General features: G+C 34.4%; 1 long non-coding RNA gene across 2 annotated transcripts in view; it reads right to left on the reverse strand.

The window, feature by feature from the left end:
- LOC136042760 (uncharacterized) overlaps nt 1–11,311 on the reverse strand; it is a 53,223-nt gene extending 41,912 nt beyond the window's left edge. For both annotated transcript variants that reach the window (XR_010621414.1, XR_010621415.1), the window contains exon 1: nt 1,230–11,311. This is a non-coding gene — a long non-coding RNA (uncharacterized LOC136042760). The remainder of the gene's footprint in view (nt 1–1,229) is intronic.
- Between the last annotated feature and the right edge of the window lie 11 nt (nt 11,312–11,322).

Raw genomic sequence — 11,322 nt, forward strand, 5'->3', positions numbered from 1 at the left:
TGAAGTGATTGAGCTGACACTGGGTCAACCATTTCAGCATATTTGTAAATGTCGTCTTCGAAATGGAACCTTTTCTGTATCTGGGCTACTGATTTGATATGGAACGCCTGTGCATCTTTGAAAACTACTTCAATTGAATCAGGGGGGACGACGGTATCTGACCTTGACCTACAGAGGGAATCTGGTCCGTTTGGACCCAAGTAAACGCTTTCAAGGGGAAGTTAAAACTTCCGATTGTTCACATAGATTTCTAAAGCACTAGTTGATTCCACATAGTCCTTCTGCAGGAAGTTTAATGCTGAGACCAATATTTTAAGCTTTGTTTATACACCAAAACAAGAAATATTTTGGTTTCAAGAGCTCAAATTGTGCTTAAATTTGAATTTGCGACAGAAGTGATTGTTATATTTGTAAAGAACATAAAAAAAGACATCGAGTGGTATGTTCACTTTATTTGTAAGTCAAAAAATGAACAACAAAAAATTTACTAATGATAGTATGAAGGATCATGACTTTCCCCTGGGTACGTAGGCTTGCCAAAAACACAAAATCCATTTATTCCTACATGTGCCATTGTTTTTAAAAAAATGGCTGTCAGTTTGTTTGTCTGTTAAAAACTAGGGCAATGAAACGGTAAGAGAGGTGTTCGAATAGAAGTTTTTTTTTTATTTTACACAAAAATCGTAAACATCATACAAGTACTGTGGAGAAAAAGAATCGTACATGCAATGCTTGTCAAAAAAATTTACTACAGTAAGAACAACTGCGTACCCTATAAAACTATCAAAATATATTCTAATTTTATTTATCTGACCTGTAAAAAATGATATGCTGTCTACCAAATAATCTTATAAAGAAACAACCCAAATATGAAAAACCATATGATTTCATTAATCGAGAACAGTCCAAGCTGAAATTATTGTTTGAAGCCCACATCAGCATGGAACTGTTTCAAACAGTTCTTTGTTGCTAGTTTGTTACTTAGGACTCCTGTACATCTCAAAATCTGTGTGGTGTTAAAATTTTTTAAGCAACTGAAGAAGTTCTTCTCTGTGATTCCAAGTTCAATTCCCAAGGGAACAGACCCTAAATCGAATTATCCTGCTTCTCTGAACAAGAAGATGATGATGATGAACAAATTAAAGGAAAACCCCCAAAAATTTCCCTAAAAGTCCATGGGAGAGGAAAAATCTCTAGAAAATCCCCAAATCCCTAAAAAAAACTCTCACCCCTAAAAGACTTAAAAAATCCCCATTTTAGGGGGGAAATCCCCATAGTGGAAACACTGCCTCTTTCTTTCAATGCCAGAATTCAACTGAACAAAATGGTTCAAATAAAATTGTTTATCACAATAAAATTTTATCAAATACTTCATTGGAACAAACTTTGATAATGAGCATCTCAGGCAAACATTAATTATATATTTGTTATGACCGCAGTTAACCAATATTGGCTAACAGCAAAACAGGCCGGGCAAATTGCTTTGTTCATAGATGATACTGCCCTTACTTTTTTCTAATCGTTGTGTTGAATCTTTAATTAAATTAAATAAAAAAAATAGTTTTTTTTTTAATGAAAGTAAGGAGCGACATTGAAACTTAAAACGAACAGAAATTACTCCGTATATGAAATGGGTTGTTCCCTCCGCAATCCTTCGCTCTTTATGCTAAAGTTTTTAATTGTTTTATAAAATAGAATTGTGGCAAAGAGTCAAACTTTAGCGTAAAGAGCGAGGGATTGCGGAGGGGACAACCCATTTCATATACGGAGCAATTTCTGTTCGTTTTAATTTTAATGTCGGTCCTTACTTTCAGTTAAAAAAACTAGTTTTTTTAATTTAATTCCTGAACGTTTTTGAATTAATGCATGTTTGATTTTGGCTCTCCTTACATAAATTATTAAAATGAAACTTGCATATTAATTGTTTTTTTTTTACTAAATGGCTTTCTCTTAGTTTTGATCAGACGATTTTGAGAAATTAGGGTTGGCGAAAAAGGCCTAGTTGCCCTCCAATTTTTCGGTTACTTAAAAAGGCAACTAGATCTTTTAATTTTTAACGAACGTTTTTATTAGTAAAAAATACACGTAACTTAAGAATTAACTTACGTAACAAACTTTTATATTCTTATATTTTTAAATATATATTGCCCTCCAATTTTTCGGTTACTTAAAAAGGCAACTAGATCTTTTAATTTTTAACGAACGTTTTTATTAGTAAAAAATACACGTAACTTAAGAATTAACTTACGTAACAAGCTTTTATATTCTTATATTTTTAAATATATATATGAGGTGGTTTGTCCCCTCGTTAATACCTCGCCCTTCACAATAAATCTTAAGTTTTGTCCCAATTCTTTAAGAATGACCCCTGAATCAAAAAGGCCGTAGGATAAATAGGTGAAATTACTAAAAATACTTTATGATAAAGAGCGAAGTATCTATCTCCTCATAAATACCTCGCTCTTTATGCTAAGTATTTTTAGAACACCTCATATCCGTAATAATCTCTGTTCGTTTTAAGTTTTAATGCTACTCCTTACTTTCACTTGAAAAAATATTTTTCATGTTTATATTTTCATTGTTTTTTTTTTAATAGTAATGCTAGAAAATCATGCGCCCTTTTCATTGAAATTCTCTTCCTTCATGAAATATTCCTCCAAGGAAAGATCCTGCCACATAGCCCCCTCCCCTCAACCCCACACCCAAACCAAAAAATCCCCCTGAAAACGTCGGTACACTTCCCAATAACCATTACTGTATGTAAACATTGGTCAAAGTTTTTAACTTGCATCCCCTCCCCCAGGGACTGTGGGGGAGTAAGTCATCCCCAAAGACATAGTTATTATGGTTTTGGACTATGCAGAACAAAATGGCTATCTCAAAATTTTGATCCGTTCACTGTGGGAAAAAATGAGCGTGGGAGGGGGCCTAGGTGCCCTCAAATATTTTGGGTCACATAAAAAGGGCACTCAAACTTTTTATTTCCGTTAGAATGAGCCCTCTTGCAACACTCTAGGACTACTTGGTCGATAATATGACCCCTGGGAAAAAACACAACAAAAAAACAAACAAATGACAAAACAAAACACGCACCCGTGATCTGTCTTTTGGCAAAAAATACAAAATTCCACATTTTTGTAGATTGGACCTTGAAATTTTTTCTATATGATTTTCTGATACGCTGAATTCGACGGTGTGATTTTCGTTAAGATCCTATGACTTTTAAGGGGTGTTTACCCCTATTTTCGAAAATAAGGCAAATTTTCTCAGGCTCGTAACTTTTGATGACTAAAACCTAATTTGATGAAACTTATATATTTAAAATCAGCATAAAAATCCGATTCTTTTGATATATCTCTTAGCATCGAAGTTCCGTTTTTTAGAGCTTCGTTTACTATTGAGCCGGGTCGCTCCTATTTACAGTTCGTTACCACGAACTGTTTGATTAAATAAAAAAAAGGTTATTTTCAACTGAAAGTAAGGAGCAATATTGAAACTTAAAACGAACAGAAGTTATTACGTATACGACGGGGGTTGCCCCTTCCTCAACACCACGCTCTTCAAGCTAAAGTTTTTTGGCCTTATAAAAACGTTACTTATTGTTCTAATTAAACTACCCTTGCGTTTCAGGAGTCATTATTAAAGAATTGGGACACAATTTAAACTTTAGTGTAAAGAGCGAGGCTTTAAAGACCCTCTTTGTATACGGAATAATTTCTGTTCGTTTTAAGTTTTAATATTGCTCCTTACTTCCAGTTGAAGGAAACTTGTTTTTTTATTTAATTTCTTTTTGTTTTTTCATTAACCTTAGGATATCTGGCACCACCTCCACAGAAAAAACCCTCTCCCCAGGGAAATATCCTCTGGAAAATTCAATCCAAGTAAGTGCTTCCTCATCAACGCCCCACTCTTTACGCTATAGTTTGACTTTCTCTCTTAACACTACTTTTTAAAACAGTAAAAAACTTTAGCGTAAAGAACGGGGCGTTGATGAGAAAGCAGCCCGTTTCATATACGAAGTAATTTTTGTTCGTTTTAAGTTTTAATGTCTTTCCTTACTTTCCGTTAAAAAACTTATTTTTTAAAAATTAATTTCTAAACGTTTTTAAATCAATGCATGTTTTGATTTTGGCTCTCCGCATATGAATAATTAAAACGAAATTTGCATATTTATTTTTTTGGCTAATTGGCTTTTTCATAGTATTGATCGAATGATTTTGAGAAAAAAAGGAGCGGGGGAGGACGCCTAGTTGCCCTCCGATATTTTGATTACTTATCAAGGCAACTAGAACTTTAAATTTTTTACGAATCTTTTTATTAGTAAAAAATATACGTAACTTACAAATTAGCTTACGTAACGAACTTCTGTATTCTCATGATTTTATTACGTACTAGCTGTTGGGGTGGCGCTTCGTGCCACCCCAACACCTAGTTGGTGAGGGCGCTTCGCCCCCCCCCCCAAGCCCCCCGCACGCGTAAGTCGTTACGCGCCATATTACGCGCCATAACTACGTAAAACTTGCGAATATACAACATTCTTTGCTGTCCCATTGTCTGTGCATATAAATAGATTGTCAGGTTTACCGACTCTTGAACATGCAACATATAATGGTCCATGGGAAAACAATCCGTATTCAGATCTATACCTCATGATTCTAATGATTGCCCTTGAGCTTTGTTGATGGTGATTGCTAATCGACCATTCCCTGTGTCGCATTCGTCATTTATATATCCCCCTGTGCCCCCCGGCGTCCCCTTTGTAGTTTTGTCCCTGTGTCCCGGTCGTCATTTATATTCCCTGTGTCCCGGTCGTCATTTGTGTCCCGGTGTCCCAGTCTGTGATTTCTCTTTGAGTGTCCCGGGCGTCATTTATATTCCTTGTGTCCCGGTGTCCTGGTCGTCATTTATATCCCCCTGTGCCCCCCGGCGTCCCCGTTGTAGTTGTGTCCCTGTGTCCCGGTCGTCATTTATATTCCCTGTGTCCCGGTCGTCATTTGTATCCCGGTGTCCCGGTCTGTATATACATTCGTTTTTTAGTTTTGTTTTTCTCCTTTATTTTTTTCCTATGTTTTTTTTTCTTTTTTAGTTTATTTAGATTTTTAGATTTTTTAGTTTTTTATTAGTTTTTAGTTTTTTTTTCTTTTTAGTTTTTTTGTAATTACCTTTTTTTTTAGTTTTTTTAGTTTTTTTTTTACTTATGTCCTGGTCGTCATTTATACTCCCTGTGTCCCGGTCGTCATTTGTGTCCCGGTGCTTTGTTGATTGCTAATCGAACATTCCTTTTGTCCCGGTCGCTTTCTCTTTGAGTGTCGTCATTTATATTCCCTATGTGCCGGTGTCCCGGTCGTCATTTGTGTCCCGATGTCCCGGTCTGTAATTTCGTCAGTTGAAAACATGACGTCACCCGACAGACAGACCCACACACACACAGACAACTTATTTTTATATATATAGATTGTTCCGAGTTTTCATCCGTCACGATGTCTAAGATTGAAAAGGATAAAGTTCAACTGGATGCAAAGTCAATTTATGTTTTTAACGACGTAAAACTTGTGAATATACAACATTTTTTGCTGCCCCATTATCTGTGCATATAAATAGATTGTCAGGTTTACCGACTCTTGAACATGCAACATATAATTGTCCATGGGAAAAACAATCCATATTCAGATCTATACCTCATGATTCTAATGATTGCCCTTGAGCTTTGTTGATGGTTATTGCTAATCGAACATTGCCTGTGTCCCCGTCGTCATTTATATATCCCCCCTGTGCCCCCGGCGTCACCGTTGTAGTTGTGTCCCTGCGTCCCGGTCGTCATTTATATTCCCTGCGTCCCGGTCGTCATCCCGGTATACATTCGTTTTTGAATTGGTATATGATGAAATAAATTTTTAATTTTTTCCCTTTTTTTCTTTTTAGTTTTTTTTATTGGTTTTTACCTTTTTTTAGGTTTTTAGTTTTTTCTTTTTTCTTTTAAGTTTTTTTTGAAGTTTTTATCTTTTTAGTTTTTTTATTTTTATTTAAATTTTAATAGTTTTCTTTTTCTCCTTTATTTTTCAGTTTTTTTCCTTTTTTTCTTTTTTTTTTCTTTTTTAGTTCTTTTAGTTTTTACCTTTTTTAGTTTTTTTTAGTTTTTTTAGTTTTTTAGTTTTTATTATTAGTTTTTAGTTTATTTTATGGTTTTTTCCTTTTTTTAGTTTTTTTTTTAGTTTTTTACCTTTTTTTTTAGTTTTTTTTTTAGTTTTTAAGCTTTTTTAGATTTTTTATTTTTTTCTTTTTAGTTTTTTTGGTAGTTTTTACCTTCTTTAGATTTTTGCTTCTTTTATATTAATACTAAAGCCAAAGTCCTTTTTTAGTTTTTTTTCTTCTTTTGTATTAGTATGAAATAATTCAGACGTCATATGCGGACAAACACGACGTCACTCGATAGACAGACATAACCCACAAACAACTTATTTTTATATATATAGATATGAATGGGTTAGTACTCGTCAATACCTCACTCTTTACACTAAAGCTTAAATTTTGTCCAAACTTCTTATGAATGACGCAAAATATGAAGTTTGGGCTTTGTAAATATATCCAAATAATAATTAAATCATTGTAATCAAATCCCTGGTTAATATGACCATAAAAAGGAAATATAGATAGCCTAACTTAACTTACTTAATTAACTTAACTAATTAACTTAACTTAATTAACTTAATTAATATAATTAACTTAACTTACACCTACCTAATCCCAACTTAAACCTGCATGTTGCCATGCCATCATGCGTTGCCAGCAAGTGGTTTGAACTCGAATTCTACGAATAGGTAGAATTCCCACGAATTCTACGAATACCTAGAAGAGAACCACTGTGCTATGACAACGTATAAATTTAAATGTAACAAACAGTTAATGATGTCCAACACATATTAATATGTGATAATTTTATAGTTATAGTATAGAACGTGATTCAGGAATAGTAAATTTTTTTTCGTTAACCTTAAAATTAAAAGTATATAACCAAAAGAAAATAGGATGATTTTGAAAAAAAATATATAATCTCTCCAAATTAGAGTACCTTGGCTTGAACAGCAAGGGAAATCTGCTCGACTTTAAAAAGGAGGAAACTGGCTGCAACCACGATATTTTGCATCGTCAGTATCCTCTTTTTGTTTTGTTATCAAGACGAAGTTTCTTAGGTTTTCGATTATAGTTGAGCCGCATTGTTCCTTTACTTATAGATCCTTAAAGAAAATAATACACTTTAGTTGTGCCCCAGGCATTTGCCCCTTCCCTTTAAATTTTGAAAGGTATACTCAAAAGTTTTTCAATATGACGTGATTTCCGCCAATGGAATTTTCTAGAGCTGTAATGGACTACGTGAATAATTTTGTCACAAAATATAAAGTTTGGGCTTTGTAAATATATCCAAGTGATAATTAAATCATAGTAAGTAGATCCCCCTAAAGAAGAGAGTAGGGATGTTTCTCCTTAGAATCTAGTCAGTATGACCATAAAACGGGAATATATACAGGGGCAAAAAATCGCACAAAAAAAATAAGAAAGAAGTGACAAGTGCTAAGAAAATAGAAAGGTAGAAAGTATTTGAGTTACTGATATAAGCACTGATTAATTGCATATAGATAATAACATAATACATTAATAAAGTGTCAGGAAGCAAAGCTGTTACATGAATGTCAGTGCTATTATCATAGGCAGCGCAAATAAAGAGGAATACGGGCACAATGTGTTATTTATTTATTATTATTAATTTTCTTTGGTTTGTTTTAGACCAAGACATTTCGGTATTGAAGAAGTTTTCATAGAAACTTTAAAAAGAGCTAAGTCGATTGAAAATTGTTAGGGCTAGTGCCTTTTTTAATAGTATGAAGTGATTTTGAGGCAAATAGCCTCCACCTCATGCCAATCATTTCCCAAAACACATTCAATCAACATTTTGAGATAACTATTTCGCTTAGTGATGTTGAAAGGTCCAAAATTATGTCTGAGGATGGCAACTGGATGATAAACTGGATGATGTCTGATTCTCTAAAATTTGTTTCTTACTATCCCGAATAGGAACAAGCTATAGGCTCTTTCCTGAACATCCTTAAGTTGTCTGCAGCTCTGGAAGTCACAAGAAAGTTCAGTTTTCAGGAAAGTAACAGTTTTACAGAGTTCTACAAATATAGGGAAACATCACGAGTCAGTTACTTTGAACCAGTTTTACAGATACTTGCTGCACAAACTACACGGCTATGATTGTGTTTTGTTTTGAGTTATAACTTTGCTCTTTAGGTTTATCAAAAAACCACGTTTTTAAACTTAACTTTTATTCGTGTTTCGGTTTTTAAAATACACACGATAAACCCTGCAAAAAGATTTGTGTTTTGGTTTGTCGATTTTGAAATTATCTGTGTTGTGCTTTATGGACATCTTAATGCTAAGATTAGAAGTTCTTAAGGAACACTTAAAAGAACTAAGGCTCTCTAAAACTGCGTTGTGGAGGCTCAGCTTCATTACTTGTTTGTGATCCACCGTGTAAAGCTTTTAGTGTTGTTTTGGAGGGTGTTTACGAAGAAGGGCTAAACAAATTATTCCTAGTATTTTTTTTTTGTGAGTACGCAAAGTTTTTTGTTAGGAATTCCAACTCGAGCTCGGAATTAAACAATTATTGGTAGAAATGGGATATTCTTTTATATTTTTATTTTGAGTTTTATTTTGACTGAAGCATGTCAAAGATAAACGGTTTTTACAGGTTGAATATAATTAGCATCTATATGTGAATAAAAAAACAAACAAATATAGCTATTTTTTTTTTTGTTATCCCTGATTTGAATTAAACTACCTCCGAGCTCCTTCACTTTATCGTGAGGAAATAGTTTCGTTTTCTCAGTGAATAAAATTTTTTATCTGTGAAGTAGGCAACTGAAAAGTTGCGAAAATCAATTTGAGTAGATGATTTTCCAGAACTGAAAAATATATTTCTAAGCTTGTGAATTTGTATTCCAAGATTAGTCCATCATTCTATAAGAATACGAGTAAAATACCTGTATCTGAACTGTGTTCTCAAGAGCCTTCAAATGATGTTCTCGAAGGGCTCGCAGAAGCGTCTAACCCGATGTCGACTCATATTTTTTCACTCAAAATTTCTCTGAAAGGGTTCACCGTGAACTGGGGCTCCTTTATCGTTTAGAACAAGGAGTATGGGGCTCTTATAAAGAGTATGCAGTGGTGGTTTTGTCGAAAAGGGAGATCACAAACACCGTCACATTGTTTGATACTTTCGGTTGACCCTACACTGCTGTCTATTTGTCTTCTCAGGTACTTCAAATTGCAGGGGAGGGTTAAGAATGCAAATTCTGTCCTCAGACAACTAAGCAAGGTGTCACAGATCTTTTAATTATAATTTGGGGTATAATTTGGGGGTGATACCTAGCACGGGGACACTATAAAGAATTTATTTTAGGCACGCCACTTGCCTGGGTAGGGAATTTAAAGTGCCGAAACCCTATAGGCAAGTGTGTATTCTCCTGATGAGCCCTTGTGTTGGGTTGTCGCCTCTGAATTATTTATGTTTATTATCGTTTTTGATATTTGGTAAATGACGACTTATACTTACTTACGACACGACTGCCTGTCCATGGATTATTCTTTATGGTTGATTGTGTATAGCTATGCTGTTTGACCTATGTAATTGGATGGATGAGTAGGGTTAAGGCCTCATTCAAGTACTGATCTATATTCTAAAGTAGGAAAACAGTTTTCCTTTCTCCTTCAGTCTTTTTTTTTATGCTGTATGTTTATTTATGTGTTTGTGCTGTTGAATTGGTGATTTCTTTTTTGAAATCAGGTTGTTCTGAAGGCTACTATGTTTTCTTGTGTTGCATCTACTCCGTTAAGTTGGCCTCATTTTTATTTTGCAATGTATTATTTTTCATTTTTCTCCTTACGTTTTTTCTACTTTTTTACACAGGTAATAAATATTGTTAATAATGTGGTGCTTTGAAATTAAGTTATACCCCTTTCTCATTGAAAAAGGTGGATATACATCTAGGGACCTTTGCACCTAAACGCTCTCTCAAAAACTTACATATATCATGGCTGACATTTTCAAAATAACCGAAATATCCCTTAAAAAAAGAATGGAATCTCCAAAAGCATGCCTATAACAAAGATAATTCCTTGGAGTTCATCACTATTATTTTTTTAAAATTCTTTTCGTTGCATAACCTATTGATTTAGAGCTAATCCTTTCCTGTGATTGGGTAAGCACACATTTGGTACTATCAAATTTAACCTGTTGCTATATTTTTTTGTATTTCCTTCACATTCTTTTTATCGAGATAACAACTGAAACTTTAACTTTTTCTAAAAGAAAAATGTTGACATATCGACAATTTTTTTCCAAAATATAACGGCATGCCAAGGCAAAGATGTCGGCCATTACATCCTCTTTGTTTCAAAAAGATCACTGACTCTGCATCTCATTCCCATACAATAAAAGTCTCTTGGTGTTAATCCAAGGGGTTGCCCACTTCACCGTGCATTGTGTACATCTCGGAACGTCATATTTCCAGCGCAGTTTTGCCACACTTGGCACGCGCCACCTGACATATATGATTTAAGAGTGGCCAACCCCTCACGTCATTCTGAAAGTAGACGCACCTCTTTGTTTCAGGCTTGACGAATGTCTTCACGTGTAGACATTATTTTGCGTACATTAAAGAGCTATTTTTGCATGTAGATGGATTTGGTTTTCCAATTTATGAATATTGCTATCACGCAAACTAGCCGAGCAAAACCCGGTACTGTGGGAGAGAACACATTTTTGTAGTTGAGACTTTAAAATGTTGCTCTGTGATAATACAAAGAACTGTGTTTGTTTTTCGTTCAGATATTAAGTCATGGTTTCAAAAATATTCAGATTCTCATAAGAGATGAGGCTAGTTTTGCCAGATGTAGCATAATTATGTGGAACGTATCATAATTAGGAACCAAAAGCGTACAAGCATAATCCTCCTTAAGATAGCATAATTGTAGCATAATCTAAGACGATGTAGAATAACTCATAACGTTACATCAATAAAACGAACACCAAAGATGGTCTATCGAATTTTTCGACCAAACTAAAGCAAAATTTTCGGCACAGCGTTAAGGTGTTTAGGTTTCTACATTACCTCATCGACACAGACGCTCAAGCGATTCCCGCACGGTCATCTTTTTTTGAAGTCCCTTCAGTTTGTTAATCCCAAGATGACCCTGGGAACTGAAAGAATCAGTATTCCGTCACTAGGTGTCGTAGTGAACCGATTTCCAAGTCTCATGCCA

This window comes from Artemia franciscana, unplaced genomic scaffold, assembly GCF_032884065.1.
Source record: "Artemia franciscana unplaced genomic scaffold, ASM3288406v1 Scaffold_1943, whole genome shotgun sequence".
Classification (NCBI taxonomy): domain Eukaryota; kingdom Metazoa; phylum Arthropoda; class Branchiopoda; order Anostraca; family Artemiidae; genus Artemia; species Artemia franciscana.